This window comes from Diceros bicornis, chromosome 14 (assembly GCF_020826845.1).
Source record: "Diceros bicornis minor isolate mBicDic1 chromosome 14, mDicBic1.mat.cur, whole genome shotgun sequence".
Lineage (NCBI taxonomy): Eukaryota > Metazoa > Chordata > Mammalia > Perissodactyla > Rhinocerotidae > Diceros > Diceros bicornis.
Genome location: NC_080753.1, coordinates 10048242 through 10068750, shown reverse-complemented (window position 1 = coordinate 10068750; position 20509 = coordinate 10048242). Strand labels below are relative to the sequence as shown.

Sequence of the window (20509 nt, the reverse complement as noted above, 5' to 3'; positions counted from 1 at the left end):
GCACTGCCTGGGGCTGAATACTGGCACTGCCACTTGTTGTCTCTGATGTGGTTTCCTCATCTGCAAAATAGAAAATATACTAGTGTTGCCTCACAAGGTTGGGAGGCTTCAACAAGTTAATGCGTGTAAAGTACTTAGAATAGTGCTTGGCAGATAGCACACAATAAATGTTGACTATTATTTATTATTACTATTTGTTGCTATTCTAGCTTTTGTGTGAAATTTGCAAAAGATGGTGTATGTGCAAAACATTGGATTCTCACCCTGGTATCTCTTTGACTCATTTAAAAGTGATTGCTACAAATACACGTACAATAACAAAATTAAAAGAACTTCAGTTATATAAGTTAATAGAATTTGAAATACTAGGGTTTTATTAAAAGGAATCAGCACAGATTTTAGTCCAAATCTTGCTGTTTTTTATGTAGTGTGAAGGGGTTAGGGATGGGTGTAGATGCGTGCTAGACTGACAACTAGACAGTCCCTGATCATGGGCACGTTTTACATTTGAATTCAAAGGGTAAAAGGGGAGATTCCTTTAAAATTCAGTTATTTTCTAGCTCCCAGAAGATTAAAACAAGTTACTATGTAATAGAATAAAGGGTAATTGAGTACTGTGGGTTTTATAACTACTTTGACCACTGCAGTATGGTGGAAGTGACACTGTACCAGTTTCTGGATGCAGACCTTAAGAAACTGGCAGCTTCCGCTTCCTGTATCTGGCACACTTTCTTTGGGAGTCCTGAGGTGCTGTGTAAGAGGTCTAACTAGACTTGCTGACACCAACTTGCTGGAAAGGTCTGTTCTGAAACCTGGCGTAAACCAGCAACTGCCGTGCTAGAGAGGCCGTGTCTCGGCTCTCCTTGACAGGCCCAGCTGAGCCCAGCCTTTTTGCCATTCCCACCAAGGTGCCAGACGTGGGTGAAGCCATCTTGGACCCTGCGGATCAGTTTGTTCGTCAGCTCGGTACCGCTAGTGACCTCATTTGATGCCACATGGAGCAGATGAATAGCCAGCTGCGTCCTGTCTGAATTTCTCATCAACAGCATTGGGAGAGATAACAAAATGGTTGTTGTTTCAAGTTGCTAAGTTTTGGGGTAATTTGCTATGCAGTAATAGAAAATGGGAATTGGTAGCTAAGCTAGAGCTTCTGGCTTCTTGAATTTGGGCTGAAAACAAAAACAGTGTACCCTGAAAATCCCCAAACGACCCTACCGTGATTTGGAAAGACTTTATGAAATGTGATGAAAATCGTATAATTCAAAACTATGATTAATATTATCGAAAATGAAATTCTGATGATTAGGTGAGTAGAGAAGATAACTCTGAGGGAGCTCAGATTACTCAGAAGGCACAGAAATGGGAAAATTGTTGATAAATGCTTTTCACCTTTCAGAAATTCAATTGCTTAAAAAGTCTTAGCTGAGAAGTTTATGGCTTTTTAATTTTGAAGGCAAGAGGCCACGTCTCTGTGATCTGCCAGGAGTCTGAAAATCTTGTAAGATTTTCTTTACTTTCAAAGAAACCTTTTTGTGTTTCAGGACCCTGGGAAGTGAGGTAATCAGTGGTAAGGTGGTTGATGTTCTTGCACAGTGCTCTTACTCCCTCAGAGTTTGGCAAAATTTAAAGTAGCCCAAATTAGTGAGTTTATTCCACAGCATAGATTGTGGGTAGTCCTTTCTGCTTGCTAAAGTCAATTCAGCTAAGAGGTGGTGAAGACCCAATATGTCAAGGGCACTGTGTAGGTGCTATGAGGGATTTAAAAGCACTTTCTTAATAAGAAAGTGGTACAAATAAATGAGAAAAAGCCATCATAAGTTACTGTAGACACCATATCATATAGGCCCCTTGATTCTTGTGTGCCCTTTTGAAATGGTTGCAGGTTTTTACTTTGTTTTTTATTTTCAGCATTTAATGCTTTATTGGCTCTTAGTATATGGAGTTTGGATCATAGTAGGTAAGGAGGAGATTTTAATTCATATGGAGAATCTATAGAAATTATTTCATATTGGAAAACTGAAAATAGATTAAAAAACAATTTCACAAGTCCAGGGAAGCAGGACAGGTGAGGCTAATAAAACCCTTTTGTGTTGGCAGACACATTTGCTGCTATTATAACACTCTGCTTGAGGAACAGGAGAATTGTGGATGAATGCAGACGCATACACAGCTGTCGCATTTGCTGCTCAGCTTTCTGGATCCCTTAAGCTGTATCGCTTTTGGATTGTAATGATCTTACTGCAGGCAAGAAACAAAGCGAGCGAGATGCAGCATAAAATTCTTTTGTAAGTTTCTCAGGGCTGCTCTTATTTATTTCTACAAAATAGAAATTATGATTTTTCCTTGTTTTTCTTTTTTGTAACTTAAAACTAACAGTAGCAAGGAAAATATAGATAATGAACCAAGTGACTGATATTTTGAGCAAGAGATCATTGTCAAGATTGTTACATAGAACAATATAATGGATCTAGAATGTATGAATTCAGTGATTCCTCAGTCTTTTTGCAATTTTGAGGACACAGAATGAAAATGGCCACATGTAGGTGGGGGAGGAGTTCAGACTTTGGAAGAAGCAGCTATTGTACTACAATGTGGAAAGGATGTATGTTTACAGTATTACAAGAATGATGGCTATTACAGGGAGGTTCACATTAATGTTGTAGGTTCCTCAAGGCTGAAATGAGCTCTGCTGTCATATTTCTGATGCAGAGCAGTAGAGGGAGGGTGTGAATTGGTGGGGCACAGAAGAGTGACCCCTGGACAGTGCAGGTATGCTGCTTCCTGTCATACTCGTGTTGCAGTCCTTGAGAACTGGATGTTCCTGAATAATACCACCCCTTCTGAGTGGCTTCATGGCTTCTTCCTGTATGTGAGTCCATATCGTAAGTGCAGATGAAGCACTCAAACATTTTAGGACTGTGTTTAGGGATAGAACTGTAAGTTGAGATAGGGATATAACCAAGGGGAGGAAGCTGTTGGTGGACTTGGAAGTAAGATAAATGGGTGAGAAGTGTCTTTCTTCCTCCTCGATGTAGGGCACCTGTATGAGATGTGGGGGACACTTGTCTAAGTCCCTGTCAGCAGCAGGAAGTGGCTTGGAGGGACTTGAATCTACCAGGCCCTTCCCTACCAAGGACCCCAAATTAACACAGTTTATAAAAAATGTGCTTGCTATGCAAATGTATCTTTAAGATAAGTCCCCTAGCTACCAGAATTCTACTCCTAAGCCCATCCTACATAGAAATCCTGGAGCCACTGTTGTCTTTTATATTACGTTGTAGCCAATGTTTAATAAATGGTTTATGTATATCCAGCATTATGTTGTGTGTCATGGAGGATTTACATTAACGTGTTTATCGTTTGGCAGAGCAGGAAGACAGTGTTTTCGTGAAACAGAACAAGGTAAAATAATCACATGGTAGAATGTTTGATACAGTCAATAAGAGTTAGGGAAGAGTAAAGAGGATATTGCTATGGGCTGGATTAATCTAGGAAGGCATCATTGAGCTAATAGTATTTGAACTGAATCTTAAAAGATAAGAAGGCAGAAAGCAAGTAGCAGAGATATTCTGATGGGTGGAATATTGTGCCAACTGCAACCTCAAATGGCTGAATAATTTTCTGAGGAACTAGAAATAAAAATATTGAATTGAGTCAACAAATGAGATACCTTTGTCAAAGCAATAAAACAGATTTCTAACATCTTCAGTTACAAATAAATGTATTTGAGCATCTCTTGGAATAAACACCTCCTTTCCCTTCACCCCAGGCACAAAAATAGCTATTATTCTACCATCTGCTTGAAGTTGAAATATACAATGGAAATACACAATGGAAATATAAATTTAGTAACACCTGACTTATTAAAAAACTTAATTTCCAAAGATTTGATTTCCTGTGGCCTATAACAGAAAATGTAACAAATCAATTTTCTGACCTTATTTTTCCCTACTCTTTTATTTCATTCTCCGTTTGCTTGAATAAACATGGCTTTACCATTGGTCCGTATTGACTCAAAGCAAGTTTCATCCTTTCCTCCCCTGCTAAGTGAAGCCATATTTTTTAATATACTACTGTTAGCTGCTTGACTTGGAAAGCTTCAGTCTTCCTCCTGTCTTTCATGAATCAGTTTGGCAGTCTCTTTTCCAATGATCTTGAAAATGTCAAAAATTCTATGTAGTTTAAAAACTTAGAACTAAGTAAAGTTGAACCATTTTCTATTGGACTGCCTTGTAAAAATGGGAAGAGAAAATGACTTTCTTTTGTTTTTTTGGAAGCCATTTGCCAGTTGGAGCCTCAACAAAGATTGAGTTTGGGAGGACTTTAATTGTGCAATAACCGAAAGGTTATTGCAGAAGATAACATAAGGGAGATGTCATAAAGTGGAAAGTTTGAAGCTCAGTAATAGAAAGCTGGGTGAAGAAATAGGCATTCTGCCAATTAACTGGGTGCTTGAAAGAAATAGTTTGGAATTAAAGAAACAGTTGCAAATTTCAAAGACTCGATTAACTTAATTCGCTAGGGAAACTGAGGGGGAGGAACAAACTTCAGATTACTTTAGTTGTAAAGCATACTTACTATTTATTAAAGTTTTGGTTCAAAATGTTTGCTGATTATAAAGTTTAATAGTGTAAAATCAGGGGGGATTGTTAATGTAATAGTTTATGTCAAACCATTGAAATAAAATTCCAAGTATATTTGGGTGAAAATAAATGGTCATAGGAGTTCAGTCTTGAACTATTGACTGTCTCAGGAGTCAACGAATATTTCCCAACGAGAAAGGAGATTGCAGTCTTCATTGAAAGATATTTTTGCTGGGTGTAGAATTCTAGGTTGGCTGGGACTTTCTTTTAGCACATTGAAGATACATGATTCTGCTATCTTCTGGCTTCCACTTTTGCTATTGAGAAGTCAGCTGATGGTCTAACAGTAGCTCCTTTGAAGGTAAGACAGCCACCCTGCTTGTTGTCTCCTTTTAAGATACTCTGATTTAAATGTCCTCGGTTTGTCTAGGAGTGGAATTCTTATTTATCCTGCTTGGGTTTCACTAGGCTTCTTGAATCTTGTACTAATTCTGAAAAATTCTTAGCCATTATTGATTTTAAACGTTCTTTGTCCCATTTTTCCTCCTTTCTGGTATTCCAATCAAATGTATTTTAGACCTTCTTAGTCAGTCCTTCACATCTCATTCTCATATCTCATTTTTTTAATTCTTTGCTGAAATACAGATTATTTTTCCTGAACTATTCCCAGTTCGTTATTTCTCTATTCTATTTTGTCTGTTCTGCTGCCGTTGTGTTTTAAATTTTGGCTATTGTAATTTCTGGAAGTTCTATTTGGTTCCTTTAAAGATCTGCTGTGTTACTTTTTATGGATCCTTGTTCCTTGCCATTTAAAATTTGTTGTTCTCTTCTCTAAATGTTGTCAGTTGCTTTTTAATCTGTGCCTGATAATTCTAAGGTTTAAAATCTGTGTAGTCTATTCCTGTTATTGTTGTACATGTTGCTCACTTATGCTGCCTTGTTTCCTTATGTGCCTGAGTATTTTTGACTGATTTTTGCCCTTTGCACAGGTTTTTTAGGGAGTTCCCAGGATGAATGTGCTCGGAGAGGTACTGCGTTGCCTCTACCAGGCTTCTGGGGGTAGTTCCAGTCAGGGACTCTTTACAAACCATGTTTAGGATTGTGGCTCCCTGGCCCATCCAGACTGTGGATGTGTGCCTAGGATGTGTGCCTGGGGTGGCCACAGCTTCTTTAAGACTCTATTTTTCCTACCTTCTTCTTTTTCTGCTTTGTCCAGTGCCAAGAGAGCCAGCTCTTCATTCTCATGTGGTTGGAGGAGAGATGGTGGGTGAATTCTAGTTCATTCTTCCCCTGAGAATGTCATCCTTTGGGGTCCCAATTTAATGTAGGGAGGGTGACCTTTAGGATCCCATGTTTGGCAGGTGTTAATCCTTGTCTTTTGCCACCTTGTCCCTTGAGGCTGAGGATCTGAAGTACAAGAGGATGGCATTGGCTGATGCCCTCAGGGCAAAAGTGGCTTTGGTTCTCCTGGGTTTAGGTTTTCTCAGAATTTGGCCTGGCAGTTCCCCTTGTGTTGTCAATTTTTTAGTGCTCTTACACTAATATATTTTTTTGCAGTTTATCCAGCATTTTTTATTGTTTTCAAAGAGAAGTAGATCTGAATAACTTAAGAAATCAGAAAGTACCTAATAGCCCAGAGCTGGAGCCCATGAGCCTGTATCCGTTGCTATGCTGTTGGAGTTGTTGTTGCAATCTGTACCCCCTCCACCCAGCATATTCTTTGCAGCCCCTGTAAACACTGGGCTGGAGAGAGGATGGGTCTTAAGACTAATACTACTTTGATTTGCTTAACTGTCTACGTGCTTATCTGGAGAAACTGTCAGGGAAAACCATTTTTATGAAAGGTACTGCTGTTCTTACATTCACCCGGGCACGATCCTGTTATCTTTAACTTCTTGGTGTTTCCACTGCATCTTTCTTGATTGCTTATCTTTTTCTTCCATTTCTGTCACAGTATCCTACCTTACTACCACTTTACTGTAGTAACCTCTTAACAGCCTTTAATTACTACCAGAATTGGACATCCTTTTGCGTGTATGGATTTTTATGACCTTGTGTGTAAATTATCTGTTTTTATCATTTGATGATTTTATTATGTGCTCTCATTATAAATTTTTAGTCTTGGAGTTTCATTATAAGAATATTTTTCTTCTCTTTTTCTGTATTTCTTCAGTTTGAATATTGTCACCTTCCATGGTTTGTATATTCAGTCTGTAAACATTTCACTAGGTATTGTGATAAGAGCTGGGAAATAAACATAAGTAAACCATATTTATCTGTGCTTAGGTTCATATTATAGTGAGGGAGATATACATAGAAATGCTTATAGTGTAGTGCATAAATACTATAATACTGCATGTTCAAGCATAGAAGAGGAAGTAACTATTATTGAGGAAATCTGGGGAAACTTTGTAGAGATAATGTGTTAGTTACATAGACATTTTCCAGTAGAAGCAAGGGTATGGAAGGACGTTTCAGAAATGGGAAATATGTGTAAAGTCATAAAGATAAAGTCATGGTATGCTACAGGGAGTGCACATAGGTTGGTATAATTGGAGGACGAAGTATTTTTGGGGATGAAACTTGAAACCAGGAAGAGTTTAAAGTTGTGGGTTAAAAAGGGACTTTAATGGACCCAAAGAGCCTGTGGGGTGGGGATAATGGAGTCAGTGGTGAGGAGGTATGGTTGGGGAGAGTGTGTGTCGGGGGTGGGGCTGGTGGTTGTGAATTGTGCTGTGACCGTGGGAGCGCGCTGCTGAGGTGGAGTGTGAGTGGGCAGAGTGTGCCAGGTACTGTGAGACTAGTGTTGACTGGACCATCCATATGGATGTAGCAAACACTTCGAGAGTGGCAAGAAGGCGGATGTTGACAAGGTTTGGATTTGGACTGTGTCTGTCCCAGTTTTAGCGCTGAAAGTCCCATGTCCTGAGAAACCCCTGAGTCCTGGGAACACTGGGATGGTTGGTCACCCTAGTGAGGTCCAGAAGGGCTGGATGAATTGGAGGTATTGAATGGTGGAGAGCAATCATCTGTAAGGGGTAGATGCTGGCCAGAGTGGAGGGAATGAGTTTATGCTAACTTATGCTAGAGTGGTATTCTTAGGAGACAGCACGGAGGTAGAGGAGCGTTTAGAAAAGAGGTGAAGCATGTGTGGGCAGGGGTTGGTTAGTAGAGGACAAAGTGGAAAATATTTTGGAATGAGTTCAGCAGAGGGAATATACAAATAAGCGAGGTCAGGGCTGAATTAAATGAGAGTGACTAGAGGAGCAATGCTAGGTCTCCAGAGGGGTCTATATTTTGGGCACCAACTGAGGGTACAGATGAGAGACACAGAGAGAAATAATCGAACAAAAGATTCATTGAGAACTTTGGTATAAAGTTGTTTCAGTTCTGACTCCAGGTGTCCACCAGGCTTTTAGCCTCCTGAGTGGAATGGAATAATATAAACACTCTATTCTAGTTTGTTTTTTTACTGCCACTTATTTCTCTAAGGTTCAATACTTTTGTATTTAACCCATTATCTTTTGTTGTATATTTTTACATTTGGTCTCAGGGATAGATCTCAGTTTTTTAATAAATTAAATTTTCTTAATATTGCTTTCTAGATATTCAGCATCATTTGTTAAAAAAATGTTAGGTTTACTCATGGTTACTTTATTTGTTGCTGTATTACTGGCATTTTTCTAGGCCACATCAGCCTGGGAGTGATTCAGCCCGTAAATTGGCCACTGTTTGAGTCCTGCTCCCCAATTCAAGACTGGGTTGTGTTGTGTGTGTGTGTGTATGTGTGTGTATGTGAGAGAGAGAGGGAGACAAAGAGGGTGATTGATTGAGATTGGTTAATTGGAAGTGACTCACTTCCATCTTCTGTGCCCCACGTGGCTTCCTAGGTTTCTTGCCTCTGTGGTGGCATCGAGCTACTCTCAGTAAATCTTAATGTTTAAGACTATCAATGTTGCCTGGCCACCCTGTGTACTGCTATTCTGTAAGCCTCAACCAAATCCACTGCCCTAGTGGTGCCATTGGTGACTTTCAACTTGGTTTATCTACAGTAGTTTGGACAAACAGTCTCTGAGCTGGGCTCTGCAATTAGGTTCCTGGGGTGGTTTACCCTGTCATCTCTCTTCTGCTATGAGTGTGCTTCCCCTCCTTCTGCCTGTCTCTAACTCCTTGTGAGCAAGGCTAAGCACCAGGCCTGGTGGTATTTCGTTTTGATCTTTTTCTCCCTTCTTACCTCTGGTGAACTCGGAAATGTGCTGTCTTTCTCTACCTCCACTCTCCCCAGGCTTGCTGGCCAGTCAGGACTCACAGAGCTCTGGCTGTCCTTCAGTTGCATGTGGGAAACCAGGCTTTCTCCTCTTGTGAGTGGCTGCTCCTTTCAAATTTCCTTGTTAGTGGAGTGAACTTGTCTCCTTTCATAAGCTTTTGCTGTGGTTGAATAATATAGTTAATGTATAAGGTAGCATCTGACTTGTGTTTGTGTTGTCTGTTGGCGCTGTACCTGGCTCATAGAATCTGCTGGAGAAATGTTTGTGGGAGGGGGTGGGGAGGGGGGGGTGAAGTGGGATGGAATGGAATGCATATCTGATGTGTCCTGTCAAATTGTAATGTTCTAATGTGTATCTCGTCCTGTCATGCCCAGCTCAGGAATTACTACTGTTTTGATTTATTTAGGGGACTTTTAAGAAGAACGCTTGTATAAATTACCCAGTTTTTGTAAAAAAGGAGGTTTGTTTTCTTGTAGAAGAGAAGAAATGTGCTTGAGTATAAGTAAGTAATCTTTCCTTTTTAGTATAAATTTTAGTTTATTCCAAATGTGCCTATGCTATTTAAAAAGAAGCAGTAGTCAAGTAACCAGAGGATTGATTTTTACATTGATCAGCTTGGCAGAGTTACTGAGACATCAACACACTAATTAGAATGTCAGGATATTAAATTATTGTTTGTTTTCTAACTTTTAATGTTTTGGATGATTATAAATGACAAAGAATTTGTAAGTGAAGTAACATACCACCCTATCAATTTTGGTTAATTAACACAGCCACACAATGGTAATTATTTCCTTTTTTATTTCTTGTTTTTCTCTCTTCCCTACAGATTTACCAATTATTAACATTTAAATTTTTTCACTTTTTCCTATTGTGTGGCTCTCTTTTGTACATTTACATGACAAAAGTATGTTGTAAAAATTGGATTATAAATAGCAAAAATGTTTTAAACTTTTATTTTAGGTTGGTAAATGTTCTCATTATTTATTACTATGTAACAACTACCCCCAAACCTAAAACAACAATTCTAAAACCTAACATCAAATCTTAAAGCCAAAACCTAACCCCAAAACTTAAAACAATAACCATTTTATTATATCTCACAATTTTGAGGGTAAGGGATTCAGACTGGGCTCAACAGGGCAATTCTTCTGCTCCACATGGTATCATGGGGTCACTTGGTTGTTCTAGGATGTCCAGGACGGCTTCCTTCATGTGCCTGGTGCTGAGGTGAGGACTTCCAGAAGACTAGGCTCTACTGGGATCCTCTCTGTGTGATTCTGCCAACAAGGGAGTGGGAGTTCTTTGGTGATCCAGGACTCTAAGAGAACAGGGCAGAAGCTGTCAGTTCTCTCAGAGATGAGGTCTGGGTCTGGCACAGCATCACTTTGCCATATTGTTGGTCATAGCAGTTGCAGGCCAGCCCAGGTCAAGGGAGGGCAAGTAGATCTCAGCTCTCAGTGGGAGGAATGTCAGAAAATTTGCAGCCATCTTTAATCCCCACAGTAAGAGTAATGAGCAGGTCACAGTGCATTTGGGAAACAAAGTGCCCTGTATAGATGACAAGACTTAATATAGAACCTGTATTTATTAGAAGTGGTAATAACAATATTAAAAAATCAGGATATTTGCTTTCAGTATTTGCTTTATCCACAGATTTTTAATTTCATTATAAAAGAAATGATTCCTAATTGTTTCATAATACATTGGATGTTGTAAACAGTCTTTCCATTAATAGATTGTTTTAATATTGTTGGAATTCTTAGCATATCTTTTTGCCGGCTAGTACAGATATATTTCATTTTAAGAAAAACTGATACTTGAAATCATTGATTTACGTTTATCGATGCCATGCCCCTTTCCACAAAGGATTCCAGGTGACTTGCAACAAGACACACATGACAAATCTGTATGGAAGTAAAATATAAATAGCAGTGGATAATGAAGATCAAGAAAACCAGTCAGTCAATGGCATCACCATTTGCCCAGTGACTAAAGCTCCAATCCTGGGAGTCTTTTCTCCACCTCCTTCATTTGCAATCCATCAGTCTGTGCTGCCTCCAAAATATATCCCCAGTCTGTCCGCTGGCGTTTTTTCCACCAGTGCTTCCCTAGTTCAGGCCACCGTCATCTTTTCCCTAAACTACCAAGATAGCCTCTTAAGTCAGCCTCCTTCCTCTACTCCAGTCCCTCTGACAGTGCCTTCTTCATTCAGCAAAGAGCGGTCTTTCAAAAGCACAGTGCAAATCCTATTGTAATTTTCCTCTGCCTGAAGCCTCTGTTTAAGGCGCCATTCTCAGTATAAAAGTCTGTCTCACCAGGTGTGGGGACCGTGTTCACCTCTTGACCACCTCTCAACCACCTCTCGACCACCCCTGCCTGCCACTGCTCTCCAGTGGCCTTCTTTCTGTTCCTCCAACCTGCCAGCCTTTTTCCTTTTGAGGAAAAAGGACCTTTTAGGACCTTTGCACCAGCTGTTCACTCTGCTTGCCACAGGTTCTTGCCACAGGTTTTGCATGGCTGACTCCTTTTCATTCAAGTTTCCATTTATTTTTATTTTTTTATTTTTTAACATGTTTATTTATTTTATTTATTTATTTTCCCCCCCCAAAGCACCAGTAGATAGTTGTATGTCATAGCTGCACATCCTTCTAGTTGCTGCATGTGGGACGTGGCCTCAGCATGGCCGGAGAAGCGGTGCGTCGGTGCGCGCCCAGGATCCGAACCCGGGCCACCAGTAGCGGAGCAGGCACACTTAACCGCTAAGCCACGGGGCCAGCCCCTCAAGTTTCCATTTAAATGTCACTTCTTCAGAGAGACTTTAACTGACGGCACAACTGCAAGTGTAAATCTGTTCATCCACAGCACTTCCCCTTGTTTTCGTTTCATCGTAGACCACTACTTGACAGTTTCTTGTTTATTGTCTGTCTCACCCCATTAAAATATAAGCTTCATGAGAGCCATTTTTTTGGGGGGGGCGGTTTGTTTATAGCTGGATCCAATCTGCTGGAAATAGTGCTTGGTACATAATAGTTTGTCAGTGTTTTAGAAAGAGTGAATGAGTGCTACATAAAAAATCAAATGTTGGAATTGATGGTGGTATTTCCAGGACATGATAAGTTTATTTTAGGAAAGAGGATTCTTTCCCTGGGATTTACTCTTTAGACTGGTGATATGTATCAGAATTACTAACTGACCTTTTAAAAAAAATACACACCTCTGGGCTTCAGTCTGTAGGTCTAGGTGCCACCGGGAATCTAATTTTGAAAAGCTCCCCTGCAAATCTCATGTGCATCCTTGTTGAAGGACCAGGGCCTGAGAGAGAGAGCTGTGTGGCTTCAAGTAGAAAGCTTCTGGCCAAATTATTTATAAACATGATTGAATATTGTTGATTGGAAGTTTGTAGAGTAAATCTCTGGGAAGCCTTATTTATATCTTTACTTTAGAGGCCAGTGTAATAGACTAGCAGTTCCAAAGTGGTGTGCCCAAGATGATCATTTGGGAGTGTGGGGAGAAAATAAATAATACAACTTACATATTTTAAATCTCACTCCTTTTACATTTTTGGGAGGAAAGGCATGTTTTAAGTACATAATGTATAGTAATACATGTATATAATTTTAAATAAATATACATCTATTTGAAGTATGTGCTCAAAATATTTTATTGATGAAAATGTGTGATCCAAAGAGGACGGAGATCACTCTGCCAGTCAGGGTGGGTCATGCAGTGGTAACAAATGACCCCACATCTCAGTGACTACTAGAAAGGTTTGTTTCTTGTTCATACTCTATGTCTCCTGGGGGCCATCTACAGCTCTGCTCTGTGTCATTTTGACTCTGTGACTCACGCTGATTGAGCAGCCTTTATCTGAAATTTCACCAGTTGATGTGGCAGAGGCAGGAGAGAAGGAGGGAAACCATGTGCTTGTAAAGCTTTTGCTTGGGACGGACACATGTCCCTTCTGCTTAGATTTCACTGGCCGAAGCAAGTCCCATGGCTGATGTGTAACCCTCCTCAGTGAGGGACTCTGTGCAGGGTGGATAGCAGTTGTCCACAGACAACCTCTACCTCTCTGTTTACTGTGTGGGACGTTTGCATGTCCAGAGCTTGCTCTTAATCTCCTGTCAGGATTGCTGGCAGAGTGAAACTGCTCTCTCAGTTCCTGGTTTGATGAAGCATATCAAAAAGAAAAAGACATATATAGCCCAAATCCTTAATTCTATTAGTAAGGCAGCATATAAAGCAATATAATTATAAAATATTGAAATAAAACTTTACCAAAACTATTAAATAAAGCCCAGTGTGATTTTTGCTTGACAAAAAGATCATGCCATTATACCATATGCCGTTTGAAACATTCAGGTACTGACTGTTTGGTGGGTGGGTATGCGTAACAGGGATTGAGGTGTGGGAAATCGTGAGTAGTGGTGGGAAGAGAAGAACGTCAAAGCTCAGATGTTCAGGGTCTGTGCTGATTGAGAGTTAATCAGAACGAAGCTTGAGCATCTCTGGGATAGTGATGGAAGTCACTCAGAAATGTGACTCCATTTAGAGCAGTTTCTTTATATACCTGTCTTCAGCAAGGTGTTTGTTTTGTGAAGCGTGATATGCCTTAAAGTGTGAGATGTTGCAGTGATTGCCTAACTTAATCAGTTATTTTGTAATACCCCCTAAAGACCAGTTCTGTGTTAGTTTAACTGATAAAATGACAGGTTTATAGAAACCAGTTTAGTTGCAGGAAACATTTCACTTTATTCCTGGGAAAAATTGTAGAAAACAGAAGCTAATCAAAACAGAAATTACTGATAGTAATAATAAATATTTACCATTTATTGAGGTCGTGCTATTTGTTATGCCTGTTCTAGACACTTTCCCTACTTTTTTTTAAAAGCTACATGAAATGGGTATTATTTTCTTCATTTTACTAATGAAGAAATTGAGGTGTGAAGAGGTTAATTAACTTATTTAAGATTTGAACTCAGGCTTCTGCAGTTACAAAAACTATATACTTTCCACTCTGTTACTCTGCTTTTATGATTGTTCTGCTATACCTGTTTTTACTCTCTTATGTGAGATTCTTTGTTAGCAGAAGCAGGAAGCCATTTAATCTCCTCTTGCTCTTTTAGAGGATGAGTATTTCCTCGGTATGCAGTACGCAGCCCATTAAGGGAGTCTGAGAAAATGAAATAGGCTTATATTTTTTCCAGTAGTTTTTAGACAGTGGAAGAGAATACTCAAGATTGTTTTAGAAATTTGAAATGCATAATGAAGTCAATAGCAGTTTACACTAATTATTAAAGTTTCAGACAGTCATCTTACCTTTCAGTGAGAATTCTCTTACTTTGGCCATTTAAATTTTGGTTATAACTGAATAGATAAACGAAGATTTAGAATGTGTGTGACAAATGGATGAACTCTTTAATTCACCAAGGAAAAATAGAATATTTACTGAAAGGCTATAGCACAGGAAATGACATAAATTCTTGACAGAATGTCTGTGATTTGGAATGCACCTGGTTACTGTGGGTGAACAGTTTGGAAACACATTGAATTCCTTAGAATTTATTTTTTTGGGTACATTTCAATGAAAGAAAATCTTATTACAATCTTTAAAAGCCTACTCTAGTTTTTATTCAAGGTCTTGAGTTTTTTTTTTTTTTTGCAGGCAGTTGAATTCTTTATTTTTATTGAGGTAATATTGGTTTATAACATATAAATTTCAGGTGTACATCATTATCTTTTGATTTCTGTGTAGACTGCATCATGTTCACCACCCAAAGACTAATTACTGTCCCTCACTGTACACATGTACCCTATCACTCCTTTTGCCCTCCTCCCTCCCCCCTTCCCCTCAGGTAACCACCAGTCTAATCTCTGTATCTATGTGTGTGTTTGTTATTGTTGTTGAGGTTTTTTTGTAAATTGAGTCATGACTGTATTTCTAAGGCAGAGGACCATTTGAACAGGTAAAGTCTCTCCTGTAGCTAACGTGTTCTGTCGTGTGACAGTTGAACTGATGTGTGCTCTCGCTTCCCTAACATTTACTTGGTAAGCGGTTAATTGCTTATAAACACCTGTGGTATTGTTACTACAAATATATGAATTGAGTTTAGAGAAAGGAGAGATACTGTTACCCCAGGAGAAGTATTAGCAGTACTTATATATTGCTGTGGGATTTGTTTAGTTAGAACCCAAAATATTATTAGGACAAACATCTGTATGTACAAAGATACTTATTTCTTGGTTGCTGTCCTAAGTGATTATAAAAGGGCCATAGTGGATTAACACACTTGGCCTCAACTTCAGTTTTGTCAGATTCAGTCAAAAGTATTTGGGCAAAAAACAATACATGTGGTCAATTATAATTACCCTCATTAATGGTGGGGAGAACAGGCATGTATATTAAAATTTTATTTAATTTCAAATAAGTAAGCATTGATTGAGCAAATTTGAAATATATTTTTTTCTATTTATATTTTTATATTTCCAGTTGGAAATTCACTTAAAAAATAATGAAAGACTGTCAATGAAGACATTAAGATTTCTTGTTCTCCTTTCACTATATCTCCCTGATCAGTTTCTTTATAAATTGCTGTGTGAGAATTACAGTTTAGCTCTAAAACTGGTCTAAAACATAGCTACCTTCTCTCAAATATTCTCTGCAGTGTGTATCTGACTGTGTATTCGAGTTTCAAACGATTTCCCTTGTGGAATGCAAAGTGAAAGGTAAATAGTTAAGTAGAGAAGTTACTGTCAACAGAGATACATGTAAACAAAGCAAATCCTAAAGCAGAATAATCTGGTGTTAGCGCTTAGAAAAATATTTGCTATTGCTGAACCTCAATTTAAACACTTTAGAATGAGCATTGATTAAATATAATTTGTGCTGTGACACCTGTTAAAATTTTTGAGTTTTCATGACATCTAGTTATATTTTAGTTTCTGTATTTTTATCCTGTTCATTGTCCAAAAGGAATTGAGGTGAAAATTTTCAATTGATGACTTTCTCTTGCATTAATTTTGATGTTACATGTTTGTTCAACTCTCTTGCAAAGTAATATCATTTTGTTTGTTTTGTTTATTTGGAGACTGTGTGGCCTTGTGGGCTTTAGTGTCAGAATTTAGTTGGAAATCCAGTTTGGTTTATATTCCTATTAGCTGTAACACTTAAGATAATATCTACCTTGTAGGGTTGTTGTTAGGATTAAATGAGATAGTGTAAATAAAGTGGTTAGGACAGTAACTAGCAGATGGTATGCATAGGCCTCAACCTTCACTGGCTTTTGAATAATCTACAGATTGACACACCTCAACTGCCTCCTGTGTGCTGTATTTCAGCTTTTGTATAACAACCAGTGAGCAACATTTCGAGCCGTTGCACGGTGGTGAGATACTGTCAACCAGCCAGCAATTCTGTTTGGGTAGTATTGCCATCATTGTTTTCATGGTACGGTTTGGGCAGATACTTAATTACTTTGTAGGGCTTTGCTGTTACTTTTGAAATTCCATCTTGTGCCCTTCCTCAACTAATCCTTTCCTTTCTTTCCTAGAGGAAACCACTAAAGTCTGACTTTACGATAATCACTTCCTAACCTTTATTCCTTTAGTATTCATCTGAGTATTTATCCCTAAACAATATAATTTTCTTTATTAAAACAAAACTTTATATAAATGGCATAATTGAGTATGTTTTACTTTGTGGCTGGATTATTTTGCTTAATATATTTTTAAGATTTATGCAAACTGTCTGAAGTTGTACTTTGCTTATTTGTGTTGCTATGCCATATTCTGTACTATGAATATACCAGTTATTTATTTATTCTGCTTTTTATGCATATTTGGGTTACCACTTTTTGCTATTATGAATAATGTTGCTCTGTGGTTATATGAATAATGCTTGTTCACGTTTCCTTGTCTGTTTCTCCAGGGCAGTGGTCTGAGAACTGGAACATTCCTATCACTTGGAAAATTGTTAGAAGTGCCAGTTCTTGGGACCCACCCCAGACCTTATGAATTAGAAACTCTAGGAGTGGGACCCAGCAATTTGTGTTTTAACAAACCTTCTAGGTGATTCTCATGAATCGTACAGTTTGAAATCCATTGCTCTAGAGTAGGGCTCGGCAAAATATGGTCCATGGACCAAATCCTGCCTGCTGCCTGTTTTTGCATGGCCTGTGAGCTAAGACTGGTTCTTAGGTTTTTAAATAGTTGAAAAAAATTAAAAGAAGAATAACATTTCTTGACACAGGAAAATTATATGAAATGTAAATTTCAGAGTCCATAAATAAAGTTTTATTGTAACACAGCTATGTCCATTTCTTTACATATGGCTGTTTTCTTGCTACAGTGGCAAACTACGTACTTGTGACAGAGACCTTGTGGTTTGCAAAGCCTAAAATATTAATTATCTGGCCTTTTCTAGAAAAAGTTTGCTTATCTCTGCTCCAGTGTATATACTTAGGAGTAAAATAGCAGGTTATGCGGTATGTTTACCTTCAACTTATGAGATAATGCCAAAATTTTTAAAGTAGTTATTTTTAACTACTTTAGTAAAGTAAAACACAATTTACACTCCTGTCATTAGGTTATGAGAATCCCATTGCTCTACACTTTCATCTGTATTGTCCAACTTAATTTTAGTTGTCCTGGTGGGTGTGTAGTAGTATCTTCATACAATTTTGCCTGCAAAATTGTAGTGTGAAAAATTTCAAACAAACAGAAAAGTTGCAAGAATCTTATAGTGAATATCCATATGTACTCACCATCTAGATTCTACAATTTCCATTTTACTATACTTGTTTTATCACATATTGTCCATTCCTCTATCTACCCATCAGTCCATTTCAAAGTAAGTTGCAGTAATCAGTATACTTCCCACCAAATACTACAGCCTGCATATCATTAACTAGAATTCAGTGTTTGTTAACAGTCTCTTTGTATTTAAGGTACAATTTACATACAATGAAATGCACAAATCTTAAGTGTACCATTCATGGGTTCTGACAAATGCATGAACTTGTGTAACTCAAACTTATCAAGATACAAAACATTACTATCACCCCTGAAAGTTTCCCCATGCTCTATCCCAGTAAATCCTTGTTCTCATCCTCTAAAAGGCAACCACTATTCAAATTTTTTCTACCATATTAGTTTTGCCTGTTATAGAACTTCATATAAATGGGATCATATAAGTCTTTTTGTGGTCATATATTTTCATTCTTCTTAGGTAAATACCTAGGAGTAGGATTGCTGGGTCGTAGGGGCACATGTCGTTAGTTTTATAAGAAACTGCCACGTCTTTTTCCAAGGTGGCTGTAACATTTATATTCCCACCGACAATATATGAGTCCCGGTTCCTCCACACCCTCACCAACATTTTTTTTTCCACTTTTAATGTTAACCGTTCTAGTGGCTGTGGGGTGTTATGTCATTGAGGTTTTCACTATGGTTTTAGGTTGATGACTAAGGAGGTTAAGCATCCTCTCATATATTTATTGACCCTTTGAATTTTCTCATTTGAGTGCCTGTTGATGTCTTTTTCTCATTTTTCTATTGGATTGATTATCTTTTTTCTTAATTCTATCTTGGCTATTCTTGGTCCTTTGCATGTCCGTATATATTTTAGAACCAACTTGTAAATGTCCACACACAGATGCAAAAGCATTTGAAAGTGTATTGAATCTGTAGGTCAATTTGAGGAGAATTGGTACATTTACAATTTTAAGTCTTCTGGTGCATGTTTGTGGAATGTCTGTTATTTTGGTTTTCTCCCTCAGTAAGGTTTTACAGTTTCTTTGTGGAGGTCCTGCACATCTTTTGGTAGATTAATTCCTAGGTACTTGATAGTTTTAATTTATGAATGGTAGCTTTTAAAAAAATTCCATTATTGAACTTGGCTGCTGGCGTACAGAAATACAATTGGTTTTTCTATATTTGGCGAGGTATCCAGAAATCTTGCTTAATTGGGTCAATAGGTATAATAATTTATCTGTGAACATTTCTGGATTTTCTAAGGATACTAATCATATAATCTGTGAATAATGACAGTTTTGTTTCTTCTTTTTCAATCCTTATACTTTTTTTTTGGTCTTACCTGTCTAGTTCTCATTTATGGAGTCTTGCTTCCTTATGTGCTGTGTTATATTTGTGTGCTGGAGATTGTTATTTGGAAAGTATTTGGAGGACTGTATTGAGGCCTAGAAGAACTATATCTTTCTCCAGACGGGTTTTCATTTGTTTCTTTCATGGGCCTGTGGGCACTGCTGGTCCAGGATAATTTTAATTCAAATCCAGAATCTGAGGTCCCTGGCCCACAAGATAATTGGAAACTGGGCTGCAGATCCATATGAAGGGTGATGAACTTCTGGTTCACCTCCACCTGAGTCCTTCTGGGTCCTAGAGAGTAGGGAATAATTATCCACTTTTGGCAGAGTTTGTTTGAGGCGGCTGTCCCAGAATTAGCAAATATAAAAGTGGGCTTTAAATAACAGGGCTTGCCTGTTGGCCTGGCAATTCCTAAGTAACCTATGAGACCTTTGATGCAGATGGATTGGTCTAAGTTACCTAGTGCACAATTACTGCACCTTAAGGTGTTTGATTCCACTGAGTGTTTAATTTCTGTTCCTGAATTTTTTGTCTGTTTCTAGAAGATCTTTCTCTCTTTCTTTCTCTCACAAATGACTTTTTGTAGTTTCCCGAAATTCATACAAATATCATCATGCTTGTCTTTCATTTCTTTACACATATTAACATAGTTATTATCTGTATACTTTATGAGTCTTTTTCTTTTGTTTTTGCTCATGAAGTGATGTTTTATTGTGTGCCTTGTTATAAAATACAATGTGCTTGACGTTGTATTTGAAAATGTATTTGCCGGAATCCTTTGAGGCATGCTGTGAATGTACTTTCCTCCAGAGAAGATTTGAGTTTGCTTCTGCCAGGGGTCTGGGGCGTTTGAATCAGGGACCACCTTACAACAAGTTCAAGGCTGGGGATTTCCCTGATGGCCCATGGCATTTGAGCAGGAGGGTCTCTCGTTAGATGCCCCACTTCATGTGGGCCTGATTTTGTGTGTGTATATGTATATTTATTTATGTATATGTATTGTATTTATATATATATACATATTTATGTATATATACATATATAAATAAATCTGTGCTTTAAAGAAGATGCTTTTAACAATTTTATCAGCATTTTTTCTTTAATTTCTGTGAGAGGTTGATCTGAATCATATAGCCTGCTTTACTGAAACATCAAATGCTACTGCAATTTATTTAACTAAATACCTGTTGTTGGACATTTAGTTTTTTTCCTTATTATTATAAACAACATTGTGATGAAGAGAAATTGTCCCTATTTGTGTATTTGTCCTGTTATTTACTTAAGATTAATTCTGGAAGTAAAATTGTTAGTCTACATGTTTTAAGGCTTTTCAATATGTATTGTCAAAGTGCCCTGCACAAGATTGTCCCAGTACTATGTATTCTAAATCTTTTTACCTTTTGCCATTTTAATAGGTAGAAAATAATACCATATTATTATTTTAATTTGCTTTAATTTTTTTCACTTATATGAACATTGGCTGTGTTTTACTTTTGGATTACTAGTACTTATATCCTACTACCTAGGGGTTTATTGAGAGTAACTCAGATG

The 20509-nt window shown here is 38.0% G+C and overlaps 1 protein-coding gene across 1 annotated transcript in view; it reads left to right on the top strand.

The window, feature by feature from the left end:
* PRIM2 (DNA primase subunit 2) overlaps window positions 1-20509 on the top strand; it is a 266125-nt gene that overhangs the window by 32599 nt on the left and 213017 nt on the right. The gene's annotated exons all lie outside the window — the stretch shown is intronic.